Consider the following 19,984-nt stretch of genomic DNA (forward strand, 5'->3'; position numbering starts at 1 on the left):
TCTTTAATTTCAAATAGTTTAATTTATAGATAATTAAGTTTTTTAATTATATAATTAGTATATTTTTTATTAAAAGATACATCTCTCTTTTTTAGAAATTTAGTTTCTTTAGACATTTTTTATTATAATAACTAGTTATTAGTTTATTTTAATTAATAGTCTTTATTTTTAGAAAAAAGCAAAGAATATTTATCCTATACTTTCTATTCTACTATTAAATCAATTAATTATCTTAAACTTTAATTATTCTAGTAGTCTTATTTTTTTATCTATAGTTTATAAAATATAGAATTATTTTTATAGTAGAATATTTTAATATATTATATATTATTTATACTATAGATAATAGTCTTAATTATTTTTATTTATTTATTTAATGTATTTAATTTATTTATTTATTTATAGATAGTAGAATATTAATAATTATTAATATTCTTTTATTAGAGAGAACTTCGCGCACCTATGAAAACGCACCTACGCAGGTAAAAAGTACTGCAGGAAAGAATCTAAGTTATAAAAGACTCCTCCAGCAGCCCAGTTACCGGCTTTGGGCATCTCAATTGACATGGTTGAGCCATACCACCAAAAAGACTGAAAAGGGGTGCGCCATGGCCTACACCACAGTTCGCAGAGGACCCTAATATACGCGCATACACAGCAGCAGCAATCAAAGACCTCACGGCACTAAAGAAGTATAAAGATAAATATTAGATTAATATGCTATACGAGTTGGCAACTACTATGGTTGAGATATTCTTACACCTAGTACGCTGGGTGAAGAAATCCCTAATGAATAAGCAGATCGCACAACGCCTAGCCTGTGTTGAATTAAGTGTTAAAAAGATATAGAAAGAGGTATCTTAGGTCTCTTGAGAGATTACTATAACTAAAAGCAATACTAATCAACTTATAGAGGTAATATGCTAACTAGCTCCTCTAGATATCTAGATTAATAGCTTTATAAAAAATTCTTCTAGCTTTAGTCACGTAACAGCTAGCTTAGAATTATATATATAGATCTAGGGATGAAAGATGTCTTCCTATCTTCTAATAGTTCTAAGTATAAAAGTTATAAGTAGAGGTAGCTTACTACTAAGTCTATTCCTAGTCTAGGAGGATTTAAAGGTCTATCTTGAGCATACTAATACTAATACTATTACTCTAATTTAATAATATTCTAACTAGATTATTAAGAAGATTGATTAAGTAATTTAAAATCCATAGAATATTATAATTTCATACTAATACTTTATAGTAATAAGAGTCTTACTAAACACTAATATAGTACTCCTAGTAAGTATAATAGATAATATAAACCAGCTTATAAGAGTAATTAGATTTATATATTTAGAGTAATAATATATATTTAAAAACATATCTAGGGAATTATTATATATAGTATTAATACTATTATTAATCCTTAATAATCTTAATTTAAGATAATATTTATCTTTAAGAATATACTAGTATTTACACAACTGTCTATACTAATTAATATTATATATATAGGCTAGCTACTTAGTAAATACAAGATAAAAGAATAGAATCTTATAAATATATATCTAGTTATTATCTTTAATAATAAGTAGGTTACTAACTTTATAATCTAAAAAGGACTTATTATTAAAGACTACTAATATAATTGCTTAATATATAATAAAGCTACTAATCTTTAATAATACTTTAAATATTAGATATATAAGTATATTATATAATACTATTAATATTAGATTATTAACGGGTTATATATATATTTACTTTTTAATCGTATTAAAATTATAACTAATACTTATTATTATAATAATTATTAATATTATAATCTTTTTAATTGTATTTAATATAATTTTTTTTAATTTTCTTTATTAAAGCTAGTAGTTTTTAGCTATTTTTCTTATTTTAGATTTTTATATTCTTTTATATAGTATCTCTTTTTATAATATTTATTATAATATTTAATATTATTCTTATCTTGTAACTTTTTATTAAATTTTTTTTACTTAACTATAGTATTTAACTTTATTAATATTAATTTATAAGAATTATATTTATATTAATTCTAGTTTACTTAATAATAGTTTTATAATATAGATATAGTCTTATACTTTTATTATTTTTATATTTTTTATTATTTTTATTTTATCTTATAGAATTTATTATTAATTTTAATTATTTATTCTATAAATTTATTTATATTATTAGATTAATCTATTTTAATAAGTTCTATTTATATTTTTTTAATATATTTTTAAATATAGTCTTAAATACTTTATTATTATAATTTAGTATTATTTAATAGATTTTATATTTTATTGTAGTACTAAGTATAGTTTAAATCTTAATATCTTTAGATATAATTTAGTAATATTTATAAATATAACATATTTAGCTATTTAATTTACTATTTTATTATTTAGAATTTCTTTATATTCTAGATCTAATATAGAATTATATTAATATCTTTATCTATATATTCTTAATATAACTTAACTTAATATAGTTTTAAATATAGTATTATCTAGAGATTATTTATAGATTCTATATAGCCTTAAATACTAATTAATTATTTAAAAAGATTATTACTTTTCTATATTATATATTATTCTCTATAAAGTAAAACAGTATTTAAAATATAAATTTAATTCTATAAATCTTTATTATATAAATTATTAATATATCTTCTATTCTAATAACGTAATCGGACACCGAGCGGATCAGCCCCCCCGAGCGCGTCAAAATACTTCAAATATTTCTTTATACCAATTTCTAACGCGTCACCATGCCACCAAATCGTACAGCAAATCGCCAAAAGTTGGCTGAACAAGAGGGGAAGATACTGCTTGCTATATCTGATTTAAAAAATGGAAGAATCAAATCTATTCGTGAAGCTGTACGGATTTATAATGTTTCATATACAACTCTTCACCGTCGTCTTGCCGGCATCGAATATCGAGCTGAAAAACGCGCCAATAGTCATAAAATGACTCAATATTAAGAGGAATCTCTTCAAAAATGGATTCTTGATCTTGATAAACGTGGATTACCACCCCGGCCATCTCTCGTACAAGATATGGCTAATCTTCTTCTTTCTCAACGTGAAGATGAGCACGTTAGTGAGAAATGGGTTTATCGATTTGTTAACCGGCATCCAGAGGTTAAATTGCGATTCTCACGGAGATATAACTATGAGCGAGCAAAGTGTGAGGATATTTAAGATAATACAGGAGTATTTTGACCGCGTACGAGCCGCTATACAAGAATATGGGATCCTATCCGAAGATATATACAACTTTGATGAGACTGGCTTTGTTATAGGCCTCTGCGCAACTGCTAAAGTTATTACAGGCAGTGATCGATATAGCAGGCCTTATTTATTGCAACCTGGTAACCGTGAATGGGTTACAGCAATTAAAGCAGTCAATTCTACAGGATGGGCTTTACCCTCGTACGTCATTTTTAAAGCAACAACCTATTATCAACAAGGCTGGTTTGAGACACTCCCACAGGATTGGAGGCTTGATATCAGCAAGAATGGCTGGACTACAGATGAGATTGGGCTTAGATGGCTTCAAAAGCATTTTATTCCTCATACAACAAGCCGTACGAAAGGAAGATATCGAATGCTTATTCTTGATGGCCATGGAAGTCATTTAACAGCTCAATTTGACCAGATATGCGCAGAGAATAATATCATCTCAATATGCATACCACCTCATTCATCACGTCTTTTACAGCCTCTTGATGTGAGCTGCTTCTCTGTTTTAAAGCAACAATATGGACAGCTTGTTGAGCAGCGCATACGGCTCGGATTCAATCATATTGATAAATATGACTTTCTTACAGCATTTCCGGAGGCTCGTACGATGGCCTATAAAGCTACGAATATTCAAAATGGCTTCAAAGCAACTGGATTAGTGCCACTTGACCCAGGGCACGTTTACCAAAAGCTTACAGTTCAACTTCGAACTCCAACACCCCCTCCAAGTCGATCAAGCAATTCACAATCTTCCTGTCTACAGACACCTCAAAATCCACGTCAGTTCAAGCGTCAGATTACCACAATCAAGAAGCGGATCAATGATCATCCAACAAGCCCCTTAGAGAGGGTTGATCAAGCAATCAATCGCATGTCGAAGGCGTACGAAATGAGTATTAATGAGCTCCTGATTGTACGGAAAGAAGTGCATGATTTACGCGCTGCAAATGAGAAGGAGAAGAAAAAGCGTAAAAGATCTAGAGCTCATATATCTTATAAAGGCTCTCTTACAGCGCAGGAAGCCCAGGAATTAATAGCTAGTCGAAATAAGGCCTCTGAGTCTATTCCGGCTGCACCAGTTGAATCCGAGCCTCAGGCCTCTCAACCACGCGTACGAGCGCCACCAAAGTGCAGTGGATGTGGGATTATTGGGCATAAAATTAACCGATGTCCAAATCGTACTAGTAGTTAAATTTTTTGTATATATTTTATATGTGGGTTAGAAATGCAGGTTTGAAATTCGTATAGAGCGCGTTTTCCGGAGAGAATTGAACCGCTCGGTGTCCTGATCCACTCGGTGTCCGATTACGTTAACTAACTTAGTTAACTAATCTAGTAAGGATATTATTAAATTAAAGTAATAATATTAGTGTTAGTATACAAGATAGACTTCTAGGTCCTCCTAGGCTAGAATAGACTCTGCGATAAGCTGCCTCCACTCATGACTCCTACACTTAAGACTATTAGAGGATAGAAAGGTACCTTTCATCCCTAAGCCTATATATAACTCCGAGCTAGCCGTCACGTAACTAAAGCTAGAAGAACTTTTTGTGAAACTATTGGCACGGGTGCCTGGAGAAGTTGGCTGGCATATTACCTCCACGAGTCTATTAGTGTTACTCTTTATAGTGTTGATCTCTTAAGAGGCTTAAGACACCTCTTTCTACTTCTTTTTAACACTCAATTCGACGTGGGCTAGGCGTTGTGCGATCTACTTATTCGTTAGGGATTCCTTCACCCAGCGTGCCAGGTGCAAGAACGCCTTAACCACGGCAGTTGCCAACTTATATAGCATGTCAATCTAATACTCATCTTCATGCTTCTTCAGTGCCGTAAGGTCTTTGATCACCACTGCTACGTATGCGCGTATATCAGGGTCCTCTGCGAACTGTGGTGTAGGCCACAGCACACCCCTTTTCGGTCTTTTTAGTGGCATGGCTCAACCACGTCGATTGAGATGCCCAGAGCTGGTAACTAGGCTACTGGAGGAGTCTTTTATAACTTAGATTCTTTCCCGCAGTACTTTTTACCTGCGTAGGTGCGTTTTCATAGGTGCGCGAAGTTTTTTTTTAAGTATTAAATAATATTACTAACTAATATACTTTAAATATTTAATAATTTTAATCTTTATTTTTTTTATAAAAGATAATTATAATTAATTATTAAAAGTAGAATAGATTATAGCTAGTTTAAATATATATTTTATAGATTTAATAAAATATATTAAGTATTATAAAAATATTTATAATTTTATACTAAAAGCTATTAGAAATATTATTTTTATATAAAGTCTTATCTAATAGCATAAAATAAATTATATATTTAATCTTATAATATAATATTTCTAAGAATAATAATTACTTTAGATATATAATATTATTAATATTTATTAAATTAACTTTTAGAATTATTAAGAATAATTTATTTAAACGTATTATTTTAATTTCTATTATCTCTACTATATGTTTATTAATTAATATTTATTAAATATTAAAATAATTCTAGATTTATAAATATCTTTATATATTTATATCTATTTAACGTAAATCCCAAGCGACCCGCCCACCTCTCCAAAAAGTAACTCGCTATATTGATTTCAAATCCCAATTTCAAACCCACATACAAAAATATATACAAAAATCTAACTACTAGTACGGCTGGGACATCGATTAATTCTATGCCCTTCAACACCACAACTACTGCACCGAAATTGGCGGCGTACAACTGCTCGAGGAGCTAGGAGCCCCGGCTAGGCCGGAGCAGTAGTAACAGCTTGAGATGCCTCAATCTGACCTTGTACAAGCGCTTGAGCTTCCTCTCTAGTAATCCCTTGCTCAATTGATATCTGTTTCTTAGACTTTTGGCGCTTTTGCTTCTCTTTTTCATTTGCAGCTCGTAAATCATGGATCTCTTTCCGTACAAGTACAAGATCATTCATTGTTATTTCATAGGCTTTTGATATTCGCATAATTGCTTGATCAATCACTTGATTTGGGCTTCCTGTACGTTCACTTATACGTCTCTTTATTGTAGTTGTCTGGCGTACGAATTGACGTATATTTTGAGGTGTTTGTAAGCAGGATGATAGTGTATTGCTTGATCGACTTGGAGGGGGGGTTGGTGTTTTTTAATCGAATATTAAGTTGTTGAATAACTCGATCCGGATTGAATGGCACTAATCCGGTGGCTACAAAGCTATTCTGAATAGTTCGAGCTTTATATGCCTCCGTACGAGCCTTTGGGAATGCCATCAAAAAGTCCAATTTGTCGATATGATTGAATCCATCCCTCATTCGTTGCTCAACCTGCTGCCCATAATGTCGCTTTAAAACTGCAAAACAGCCAACATCAAGAGGCTGTAATAGATGTGAAGAATGAGGTGGCATGCAGATTGGAATAATATTATTCTCAGTGCATGTACGATCAAATTCTGCAGTCAAATGGCTTCCATGGCCATCAAGAATCAACATTCTATATGATCCCATTGACCGGCCATTAATATAAGGAATAAAATGGGTTTTAAGCCATTCTAATCCTATTTGATCTGTAGTCCAGCCATTTTCACTAATATTAATCCTCCAATCACTTGGTAGATCATCAAACCAGCCCAATCGTACATTTTTCTTTGCCTTGAAAATAATGTACGAAGGAATAGCCCAACCAGTTGAATTTGTTGCTTCAATTGCAGTCACCCATTCTCTATTTCCAGGTTGTAAAAGCTTTGGCCGAGCATATCGATCGCTTCCGGTAATAGCCTTTGCAGTTGCGCAGAGTCCCATAGCAAAACCAGTCTCATCAAAATTGTAGATATCTTCTGGTAGGATCCCATACTCAGATATAGCATCTCGTACGCGATCAAAATGTTCTTGAATAATCTTCGGATCTTCGCATTTGGCACGTTCATAATTATATTTCCTTGCGGATTTGGAATCAATCTCTGGACGGCGTTTAATCAGATTGGTTACCCAATTTTTTCCAACTTGTGGTTTGCCATGTTGTAATAGAAGATAATTGACCATGTCTCGTACGAGAGAATGCCGGGGAGGTAATCCACGTCGATCTAAATCAAGAACCCATTTAACAAGTGAATCCTCCTCAGATTGAGTCAATTTATGGTGGTTGGCGCGCTTTTCACCCTTATATTCGATGCCTTTAAGTCGATCTCGAAGAGTTGTACGAGGAATATCATAAATCCTTGTAGCTTCACGAATATTGAGAATTCTTCCATTTTTCAAATCAGAAATAGCTAACTGGATCTTTCCCTCTATCTGAGCAGATTTTAAGGGATCTTTCTTGCGAATTGGTGGCATTTTGACGCGTTGAAATATGAGAAATCAATATAGCGAGTTATTTTTCGGAGAGGTGGGCGGGTCGCTTGGATGGGCGGGTCGCTTGGGATTTACGTTAGTTAATTTTTAAAAATTTAATAGATTCTTCTTAATGGCTTATTAGATATAATAATAATAATTAAATCTTAAAGACTTATAAATTATAAATATTAAAGTATATAATATAAATAATAATAATAATATATATATATATACTACCTCTTTATGTTCTAATATAAAATCTAGATTAATCTATTTACTAAGATATATTTATAATACTATTTTATTAATTATATAATAGATTATATTAATAAATACTATAATAAATTATATTTAAAAGTCTCTATATAAATAATTTAATATTAATAATTATTTAATTTTAATACTTTAGTAGTTTCTTAGTTAATATATTTAATATTAAGTTAAGTTTAAATTAATTAGTAATTAGTAATTAGCGTTATATTATATAATATTAATATATTTTATTAAGATTAAATAAATAATTAAAAAGACTTTTATAGGAATATAAAATTAATTATAAAATTTAATTAACTATGTTCTTATATAATATTTTCTTTTATAGCTAGGTTAATCTTATAATAGTTTGATATCTTTAATATTAATCTTAGTATTTAAATTATTATATATAGGATAGATAGTAGATATTTAATTATTTAAGATCTTTCTAATTAAGTTAATTCCTAATTAAATAGATTAAATATTAATAATTTAAGTTTATTATATATATTATAGATATCTCTAGAGATTATAAAATTAATCTTTATATTAATATTATAGATAAAGGATATAGTAATCTAAAAATATAATAATATAAATTTAGCTAGTAGAGTTAATTTTCTTTTTAATATATAAAGTAACTCAAGTATATTTACTATTAATTAATTTAAAATAAAGTAATTAATATATCTATCTTATAAACTAATAGATAATATTATTATATTTATTATAGTATAGCTTTTAAATAATAATAATAAAGGCTTTTAAGATTATAAAATTATAAAAGAATATTACTATTATCTTATTTTTTAATTTATAGATTGATTGATTGATTGATTGATTGTTCATACTCGCATCTAAGCCTAGTGGCCGGCGGCGCCTTCTAATTGGACAGCGGGCATACTACCATACAAGAATTGAAGTGCCGAGGCTCCCGGCTTGGCGCTGGCTGAGTCAGCCAGCGCCACCAAAAACCTAGACACGTATCCCCAGCTTCAAAACAGGAACAACATCAAGACAGTACGCCGAAACGCCAACAAAGGAAAATGTGAATACGTACCTGATGACTCAATATGGGGAGGTGAAACGCTGAGCAACTAACACTAGGAAATATACAACGAATGACAAGCTGGGATAGAAAAAGTGGTGAAGAAGGGTACCCAGGATCTTTGATCGGTGTGTTGAGTGGCTAATCCGGAACGAGGCGAATCAATGTGGAGATCTTTGAAAACTGGTGCACTCGCTAAGAGCGCTATACTGGGAGAACCGTGTGTCGGAACTGGATCAAAAGCCCAGTCCGCAGCACGAATTCAATGCTCCTGCGTACCTAATAAGGCTCATTAAGGAGCCTCCGGTAATTAGTCTCATGTCCTTCTTTCCAGAGCGTCTTTGTACGTAGGTCTGCGTGGAGAGGACAGCATACAAGAACGTAAGCCAAGTCCTGGATTCTAAATCTATATTAATACTATAGTAAGTCTACAATCTTCACACTCACAAGGAAGCTATAAAGCCTTAACTTACTAGTTTATAGCTATATAAGCGCTAAACTCTAAATATATTACAGGCTATTATATATCTGCAGCACCTTCTTCACTAGTATTTTAATAATTCTATAGAGATATCATCTATACTTATTATCCTACTAATTCTTCTACTGGTCTATAAAGCCTGTCTATAGTCCCTAACAGTATACTACTATAAAGATAAGATTTTAATATAGATTATAGATAAAATATATAGTGTATAGTATAGTCTAATTAGACATATTAATCTAGATTATATATAGATTCTTATATATATAGTGTATAGTATAGTCTAATTAGATATATTAATCTAGATTATATATAGATTCTTATATATCTATCTTATTACTTTTACTATAGTAAGCTTCACGAACTAATTTACTTCCTTATTACTAAAGATATCCTTATATCCTAGCACCTATTATAGTTAACTATACTGTCACAGACCTGGATCCACCTTAGTTAAACAGTGTTGTGTCGAGGTACGCTAGGCTTGGTTGAACCACACAAAGGTTCCTTGAGTCGCAGAAGATAAAGTAACTTGAGTAAACAAAGTAACAATAGTCGAACTGGTGTCTGGAAGTCTTAAACGTAACTAAGATAGAAGAGATCCCCCATACAGCCGGGTGCCCGTACGAGTTAGAATGCCTTGCTGACTCTCACTGTCAAAGTCTAATATCAAGTGACTTAGATTAAAGAGCTATGAAGAACTAAATACATGATGGTAAAGAACGTCCTTATATATCCAGTCCTCCACGTTCTGTATACCGTATATCGTATACTTTTAAGAGTAGCGAGTATAAAGTATACGATATCCTTCCAATGATATCCTGTTGTTTCGTATACCTTTATCTTATCCAAGATAACGGTATATTATTCATATCTCCACGTGACTTAGTGCGTGTCCCATACCGAGGTGTCTCAGTCCGACATCCTTCCACTGGTCTTGTCATCGTATGGTTCATACGCTCGCAAATCCAAAGTGACCTTTCCTTCTTGGTCATAGTGTAATTTAGCGTCATGCAGGTTGATTCGTAACATATATACATACCAGCAAGATTAGAAGTCTTAAAATAGGTCTAATTGATATATAATCTTATAAAGGATATACTATTTAGAGGACTATTTATTTATTTATTTATTTAATCAAGTTTATAGTCCATATGCAACACTACAGGTTATGACGGACTGTCAGGCTCATATGACTGGCTTTAAAGCTTAGTCAACAGATACAGTTTCTTCACATAAAAGAATTCAGGGCGCTAATCTCGGTATAATATGACATAATGTCTATACCCTTTGGCGCTATCCCTTAATGGGAATAGGGCCTCATAGTTTCAACACGGTACCTTCTCACCAAGGATTTCAACAACGACAGCGACTGGGGACATATAGGGGCAGGGGCCTGGGACGGAGCTCACACAGACAACTTAGGGCTCTAACCTAGTGAGGGGCTAGGGTTGAGCCCTGGATTCATTCGCGGTTAGGGGGCCGCGACGTTTTTTGGTCAAATATTGGGGTGCCGGCTGCGGGAATCGAACCCACGGGCCCACGTTGACGGGGGGCAAAAGGGGGGCAAGACCTTTGCCCGCACACACGCGGAAGCAGGCCCTCCAGGACAGCGTAGTTGACCACTCCCGGCTCTCTTTTTTAAAGAATTTTAAAAAGAATAGCTATAGTAAGTAGTAAAATATAATAATATTTTCTAATATATATATTACTATTATGGATTTTTTAGATAGATAGTTATTTATAATAATACTTCTAAGATTAAAGCTAGAACTAGTACTAAAGCTAAAACTAAAACTAGAATTAAAACTGAAACTAATATATTAATTATAATAATTATTAATATTATTATTAATTAAGTTTTCTTAATATACTTTATACTTATTACTTTTTTAACTACTTTTTTAATAGTCTAGATCTAGGCTACTTCTCTTAATATTAGATCTATACTTTATTATATTATTTTTACTTGTAGATACTATAGAATATAATACTCTAATCTACTTATTAAAACAATCTACTATATATAACGTATTCGGTAAGCGGTTCGGCCATGTAAGCAAGTCGGCCACCTTCAATACACATACAAAGTGGCATATGTTCGTACCCTCATTATTCTACACCAATGACTTGTCTCTACTTCACCTGATGTATACGTCTTTAATGTATCCTAATTGACCTATTAACAAAGTATGTACGAGTTTAAGTAATTATATCTAACAATAACGAATGTTTTGTTTAATTACACTAATTTCCAGTCGTATTATATATAATATATATAATTACTGCTTTATACTATTTCAAATTAAATATTCTTATTATAATAAGTGACTCAATACCAATATATGCATCGTGAATCGAGATTCCCACTGGATGTTGAGTAAGGATGGTACGAACATATGCCATTTTGTATGTGTATTGAAGCTGGCCGGATCGCTTACATGGCCGGACCGCTTACCGATTACGTTATATAATCTTATCTTTATAAATAGAATAATTATTACTTATAGCCTTATAAAGACTTATATAATTAGTATACTTTAATATATAGTCTCTACTCTACTTATAAAAATATTCCTAAATTAAATACTTCTTTATATAACGTCTATAAATTCTAATATTTTTATATAGTTTATATTATCCCTCATAGGAGGATTTATTAATAAAAAAAATAGAAATAATAGACTATTTTTTTTATAAATTTAATTATAAATAATCTAAAATAACTCTATAGTATTGCTAGCTATTTAATATATATAATTTTTATATTAAATTATCTCTATCTTTAATTATAATAGTTCTTTATAATTAATTATTATTTAAATTCTTTATATTAACAAATTAGACTAGTATATTATTAATAATAATTTCTTATATTAAGATACATATATAGGCTAATTTTCTAAAGATATAAATCTAATTCTTATTATATTAATAAAGGATTTTTATTTCTATTATATAATTAGCTTAAAGACTAATATTAACGTATTTCATGGTAAACTGCGCACCCCACTGAATTCTAATTTGAATTCAACAACCATTTTCTCGAAAACCCTAGAACATCAAAAAATGATAAAAAAACGTACAAAAAGCGAGCCTTCCTATGAAGGTAGAATTTCTCTTTCTATTGACGCGGTAAAGAACAAAAAAACTAAAACTATTCGCCAAACGGCGTGGCTTTTTGACGTGTCCGAAGCAACCCTCCGGAATTGCTATAAGGGCGGTATTACATCGAAAGAAGCAGGAATCGACCGCCGGAAATTGACCCTAGGGACTGAGGAGATCGCACTATGGAATTGGATATTATTATTAGAGCACTGAGGATTACCCCCAAGACGAGAAATGGTGTGAGAAATAGTAAATATTTTATTTGTAGAAAGGGATAAGATTAAACCACCCTAAGAAAATAGGTATCAACTAGATTGATTTATTTTTAAGCCGAAATCCAGATCTCAAATGCAAAGTTGCATGCAGATTATCGCGTAAATATACTTTACGTGAAGATCTGGTTCTTATAGATAGCTTTTTTGAATAATTACTCTATCTTAAATAGATATACAGCATTGTTAATGATAATATCTATAACTTTAATAAAACTAAATTTACTATAAGAATAAGGGTTATAGTAAGAGTTATATATAGCCCTAATTACTAGGGAAAACTAAGTATTATTTAGCCTAGAAATTATAAATAGGTGATTATTATTAAATATATTAGAAGTAGTAGTATTATAATATCTCTATTAATTATCTTTAAATTAAGATATAACTAGGCTGAATGATATATAGATCTTATACTACTCTCTAATTAGTTAATAATATACTTACTAAAAGGCTGGATATCTGACAAACTGGATTTATAATAGCTTAAAAAGATATTTAAGCCTTTTATAAGGCTTATAAGCATATATATTGAACAAAGCTTATAACCAAAAATCAAACCTTACAAAACCCAAGGCCTTACAGCAGAGTTTACTCAAAGTTATATAAGATTATACTATAATCTATTCACACCAAGAACATATCAATTCAATAGCAAGAACAGATTCAGCTGGAAACCACTGACAAATCTGTTCAAAACAGAAAACTTATTCATTATTATTAATCAAGTTTAAAGTCTATATAGAGCACTACAGGCTATGACAGACTCGGTTGTAGCCTTGGCTAGGTCTCGGGGCCGTTAGGGCCTTGGGTCCTCAGCCCCTAACAGTCTCGGGCATTACACAAATCCAGGCGCTCATCTCGCCCCTATACGGCGTATTCGCCAAGGGGCCTTCGGGCATGCTTATAGGCCACATGCCTATAATGAGCCCTCATAGTCTCAAGCATAAGGGCACTTCTAGCCGCCATTAGGCCGAGCTAGGGTGCCCGTCCCCCTATCCAACCCCCGTATCCTCCCAGCCTCGCAGGGCTTCCCAACCCCAATGATCACCAAGCTCAGCTTCTCTAGTGGCTTGCTCCTTATCCCGGAATAGGTTGGCACTGGCTACAAATTGCAGCAGCGCCGTGGTGGCCTTGGGCTCACTAAAAAGTCGTGCCTCTGGGGCGTCCTCTGCCGCTATAGGTAAGGGCACACCGGCGTCAGCCAGCCCCTTATACAGTATCCTCCGGGGCCCACGTCGTCCCCGGCACTCAAAAAATAATGTGGGAAATCGTCTCTCTAAGCTCTCCGCAGGCCCCACACTCCGGGGAGTCCCGGGCTTTGATTCGGTGCAAGTACGTGCCTATAGGGGCATGTCCTGTTTTCAACTGATAGGAACGGCTCGCTACACGTTTAGGGGCTTTGGCGGCTATCCTATCAAGTCCCCAGCCTCGTGGCATCCTATAGGCTCTTCCTCGCCTATGAGCTCCTTGTACAGCGTTCTCACGAGCCCAATTCTCCACCGCAGCTCTTCGTGCCTCGGTGCAAGCACGCCTAACGTAGGCTAAGGATAAGCCCTCAAAACCAGGCCCAGCGGGCTTGCTAGCAGTGGGCTTAGCTGCTTGGTCTGCTTGCTCATTTCCTTCAACTCTATTATGCCCAGGCACCCACTGTATCGTCACAGGACGACCGCTAAGCCTAAGCCGGGAAGCGGTCATGTGAGGTCTAAGTGCTAGGGACTGTCCAGCCCCAGGCTCCGTCGATTGGAGGCGCTTGATAGCGTTTTGGGCATCTAAAAGGACGTGGATAGGCCCTGGGAGATGCCTCTCCAGTGCCCATTCTAGTGCCGAAGCCACTCCCACGAGCTCCGCGTCAAAAACTTCAAACCCAGTGTATATAAGCAGCTCTAGGTGCTCCCATAGGGCCTCTGGCACTGTCTGCAGCGCTACTCCAGCGCCTGTACGTCCGTCGTCTTGCCTGGAGCCATCTGACTATAGGGTTGTCCCTGGGCGTCACTCTGCTGCTTCTATTAGAGCTTGTTCAGTGCCTAGCACCCGGGTAGTGCCTGGAAAGGCCGCTGGTGCGTTTTGCACTGTCCTCTCGATTCCACCTGATGGGTCCTTTGTTAAGCGCTGAGCTAGGTGCTTAGCAAGCCTCTGGCCTATCCTCTTAGGCACTCTATCGTTGCTTAGAGCCCATTCTCGGTCATCTAGAGGCTGCTCTCCAGGCTGTGCGTGGGTATCACCATGCCTAAGCGTAACTGGGAGCAGCTGCGCTGTTAGGTGGGTCTCAGGCAGTCCTAATAGCCTCGTCACGTATCCAGCCTTCCTGGCGTCAAGCAGCACGTTCGCTGGCTCTAAGGCTGCCTCACGGATCAGGGCCCCTATTGGTGCCTTAGGAAGCATGCCTGTAATAGCCCTTGCTTAGCTGTTGACTAGGCGCTGTAGGCCTAACGCCCATATTTTTTGGCCTTGCCACCAGAGCTCTGATCTCTAGAGAGCCTGCGCTTGCACGGTGGCTCGCTGCAGTCGACGTACGAGCTCTGGGGTAAGGCCGTTGGCCCTACATAGCGTACGGAGTCTCATCTCGGTGCCCCGAGCCTTTTGGAGGCACGTGGAATAGTGGCTCTTTAGGGATAGCTGCCTATCAAGGATAACACCTAGCCAGCGCACGGTGTTAGGCATAATTTTGGCTCTCACACCCCCAACTGTTGTTCTTGCCCCCCTAATATTACGCCTAAATAGGCTCTCACGCTGCCTTGTAAAGAAGGCTGCCTCTGTCTTGCTAGGGTCAAATTGAACGCCATTCTCAACCCCCCATTCGATTGCCACTTTGGCGGCATGTTGTAGGGTCTTACAGGCCTCTTTTATAGAGCTAGCCGCTGTAACTAGCCCCTGGTCGTCCACAAAGGACAGTCCCCTCACCCCTGGAACTGCGCTCTCGAGAGCGGTTGCCAACAGCCGTACGTACAACACGAAGAGGATTGGTGACACCGGTGAGCCTTGAGGCAAGCCTGAGCTTATAGGGACTTCCTCACCAACGTGCCCGTCAATAACAAGCATGACGCGTCGATTTGACATGAAGGAGGCTACCCAGCGCACTGCACTAAGTCTCCGTCCATTCCCGTGCCCTGGAGGCCTCCTATAAGCTTGCTCCAGACCACGTAGTCAAAAGCGCCCTTGATATCCATAAATAGGCATGCTCCAAGCTTACCCTCGCCCCAAGCATGCTCTATCTCCCCTATAAGGCATGCCACGGCGGGTAGCTTGGTTGTATCACGCTGAACACCCTACAGAATGAGATTTTCGCCTCTTAAGGGACTTACCATAGCACCCTAGGCCATCACCATAGTCTTACCTAGTAAAACTAGGATCAATTGATAGCTCTTGACTCCAGGAATAAAGTGCGAAATTTACGGTCGATTCCGACCGGAACTGGGCGCGCAATTTCAAAAATTCGATTCGCGCGGAAAGAGTTGTTTTTTTCTTATTTTCTTATATATTAATGTCTATATAGGAAGTCTAATCTATTAGCTATAGTTCTCTAACTTCTCTTATTCTGGAATCAAGACTAAATCCTATGTAGGCTTAAATCCAGGCTTATTCCTAGAGGCTGGAAACTCGAGAGTCGAGACTCGAGAGATTAGTTTCTCTTCATCTACTCACATCTTATTAGTTTTCTATGGCATATGTTATAGTTATCACTTTATCGATATATGAAAAACCGGGATCAAAAACATAGGAAGGGCTTTTTTTTAAAAAGAAAAAAAAAAAAAAACTGTGCTCTTGCACGGGATCGAACCGTGGACATTCGTGATACTAATATAGCCATTCACTATGAACATATTGTATAAGCACGACGATCTAACCAACTGAGCTACAAGAGCATACAATATTTATAAATATTGCGGTTCTTATTGTAATAGCCGGCATATTATTATTTGATGCTTTAAACATTCACATGTTGTTCGTAAACAGTTGAACTGAACAACTTTCGGAATTGTCGAAAGAATCGAAACCACTCCTCCCATTTCAACCAAACGGTAATAGCAGTTTTCTTCGCTGTTGACCATGTCGCCATATCCAATCTCCTGTGGAGACCTTGCTTGACGACATCCGATTGCGTTAGCATGTGGTACCTTTCGCCGTCAATTGTGGCGAGCCATCTGTTGATTTTTTGGGTGTGGGGCCGGACAGTTCTTGGAAACTTCTGATCGTCGGTCTCCCGCAGTCTGTCTGAGACCAACTAGATCGGCCCGACCAGCCAAACCTAGATCATTTTGAACATATACGGTATGTTCAGAGGGTCTTGATTTCGATTGCTAGCAAGGCTCCCTTCCGGTCCAGCAGATCGGGCATCGGCTGTACACTGTTTATCAATTCGGCTTCCATTTGTACTGGACGCTCAGTGATATGCGGCGGCCCGCGTCCTTGGCAGAGCAATCACCCCAGATATGACCAATAAAATCACGTAGGTGAACGTAAATGCATTCTACTTGATCAATTCTAAGGCATGAATCCCATTTTCGGTCGTTCAACGTTGCCCCAGCATAGCCAATGGCTTGTTAGCCCTGCACATCAATCGTACCAAAGGTGATGAGAAAGGGCAATAGATCATGAGAGCGCTACCTAGGTGTCGACTAGCAAGCGGTTGAAACATATGTTTCTCGAGATACATCGTAATCATTTGTTGGTATAGGATACCTAGGCAGATAAGCCAGAACATCTTGAAATTGATTTTTTCTACATCAACATGTCTCTGCTACTTCCTCTTGACTCTGGAAATTCCGAAACATTTCGCTGGCGAATCGTTACTTCCAGAAATTCAATCTGATAGCCTTGCCTACGCAGTCCGTTCGACACGTATCTACCGTCGTCTTTCATGTTCATCACGTCTCGCCCGCTGTACTAGTCGAATTTTACAACGACACCATACCTGTGGAGGGAGCAGGCTATCATCTCTTAAAGAGATGCAAACGTCGGGTTGATAGCAGAGATGATCCTCAACGGTGAGCAGTGGAGAGAGCATGCGAAAAAAAAAGAACCTCGAATGCTGTATTATGCGGATGGACACTCAAGCTGTAACAACTGGCATCAGACGTGAAGCTTTCACCAGACTACCTTCACCGATCGTTTAAAGTTTCACTGCGCTTACCCCAGTACAATATACCACACTCATCCAACAGAGGAATGAGACAAATTCATCTCATGCTTGAGGACGAAGCTGAAACTTTACAAGTATAGTTACTGTGTCTGAAAACGGGGATTGTCTGCCATGTGAAGTGGACTTCAGCAACACATCAATGTAAGAAGTAGTGAGTTTAAAGTACTATCTATAGATATGGAGACAAGATAATACGGGTAGGCTAGTTGAGAATAAATCGGCCGGTAGTAGATAAGTATCTAGAAGATAGTTCGAGTTTATTACATGGGTTGAAATTGGTCTCTAGGTGTGTAGGTAAGGGCAGAGTAGTATTCTATAGCTATTTATCCTAAAGAACTAGGCACTACGGTAGGTGTGGTTTCAAGTGTCCATAGTGCTATAAAATTGGTGTCTAGGTCTCATTTCTTCAATCCATCCTTCTAGAAATTAGCCTCACCCTATATGTGATGGTATTCTAGAGAAGTATGAGTATTCCTATGACTAGGCTATCTTTTGTGGCTACTCTGGGGAGGCTATAGTTCAGTATTAGGCTATTAGCTAGAGATGCTGGACAATAATCTTGAACTATGACTATTTTTTAATGGGTGTTATACTAGTAATAAGACTTCTAGGAGCCTCTAGGATATATTGTCTAGTAATTTCTAGCTCTATCTAACGTTTGTATCGATAGGTTCTACTACGTATGTGACCTAGTTCCGATACTATGAAAGGTAAGGCGAGCTTGATATAGCTAATTTATAATTATTACCTGGACGCTTGAGATGAAGACTCGATGGGTTATGGTTTTTTCGATGCGTATAATCTTTATATGTTCGAGGGTCTGTTATGTGTATATAAACTTCGAGGATATCTTCCCACGGCCGGATTTCTCACGGGGAGTTAATCCGTGGCTATAAAACTGGACATTCTGTTGTTGTTGTTGTTGTTGTTTGAGAGACTGACTTGGATCCTGATTCATCATGGATTTTTCTGTCGGTATAAATTATGATTAGGTGGCAGGGACGACCATACCAGGCACGCAGTGATTGGGAGTAACAAAACATATCTTCTGCAAACTTTCAACTCACAGAGAACCTCGGACACTGGAATAATACAGTACGGCTGGAAGAGCGAGAAAGCAATGTTTGTTTATTCACACACGCCAAAGGCAAACAGGCCATCGGAATAGCTATGGTTGAGACACTCGCCAATCAGCATGAGGATGATGATACGATGATTCCGGTCAGCGACGAGAGCAATTGTTTCCTGTACAAATTAACCGAACAGATTGGTTAGTTACCTGGAGACTTTGTATAGGTACAACTGGAAATCCGACGTAGCACCAAATGTTATTAAAAAGATGATTTGATAGTTTGACTTGAATGTATATTATTTGAGTTCAGTCATCAATCCGATATGGTGTAACGGTAACATCGCCGTCTCTCATTAGAAAGACACGATCACGGCAGCTCGGGGTTCGATTCCCCGTGTCGGAGTAACTTTTTTCTTTTTCCCCCCATGGTCCCCAGAATATGGGTGTTCTGTTTGATTTTTGGTTCCTTCCTTTTGAATTCCAGCATGCCTCGACCGCCTCTTAAGTACGACGACATACACGAGATTTGATAGCGTTGGTTAATCTGATAACATTCAGTGCGTCAGTCAGGACGTCAACTATTGCATATTCTACCTAGTTTTTTTGCATCGAATAGATCCAAAATCACTCAAACGAAAACATTCACAAGTAAAGAAGACCAAAATAAACATCAGAAATAGGCACGCGGTGTCTACTTCTTCAATAAAAGCATAGTGGACATTGATGCTATCTTCACCTGGGGCGTTTTCAAGCGCCAAGACCGTCAGTTGACCTCCTAAATAAGCAATCCCCGTGTTGATGTTCCCTATCTGCGCATTTGCTACCCATTGTTTGACGGCCCTGTTCATCGTACCCGAATTCCTCATCCTTGGCTTGCACCTATTAGGATTTCCAAATGCACATGATCGTTTTCATAGTACTTGGATCCACCTTGTTGATATACCAGAAATCGGTATGCATGGCAAACCTGTTCTGGAAACTTGATGCAGGCTCTCCATGATTCGACAGAAATTGCTTGAGAATGATACTAGGTGATCGT

At 36.3% G+C, this 19,984-nt stretch overlaps 2 pseudogenes across 2 annotated transcripts; one reads left to right on the forward strand and one right to left on the reverse strand.

Moving 5' to 3' along the window:
• Positions 1-16,490: 16,490 nt before the first annotated feature.
• On the reverse strand, positions 16,491-16,596 carry EYB26_007637 (annotated as a pseudogene). Its single transcript has one exon. The product of its transcript is annotated as a tRNA-OTHER (tRNA).
• A 2,666-nt stretch (positions 16,597-19,262) lies between these two features.
• EYB26_007638 lies at positions 19,263-19,348 on the forward strand (annotated as a pseudogene). Its single transcript has one exon. The product of its transcript is annotated as a tRNA-OTHER (tRNA).
• Positions 19,349-19,984: the final 636 nt, after the last annotated feature.

The sequence above is a fragment of the Talaromyces marneffei genome, chromosome 6 (genome assembly GCF_009556855.1).
Source record: "Talaromyces marneffei chromosome 6, complete sequence".
Taxonomy (NCBI): Eukaryota; Fungi; Ascomycota; class Eurotiomycetes; order Eurotiales; family Trichocomaceae; genus Talaromyces; species Talaromyces marneffei.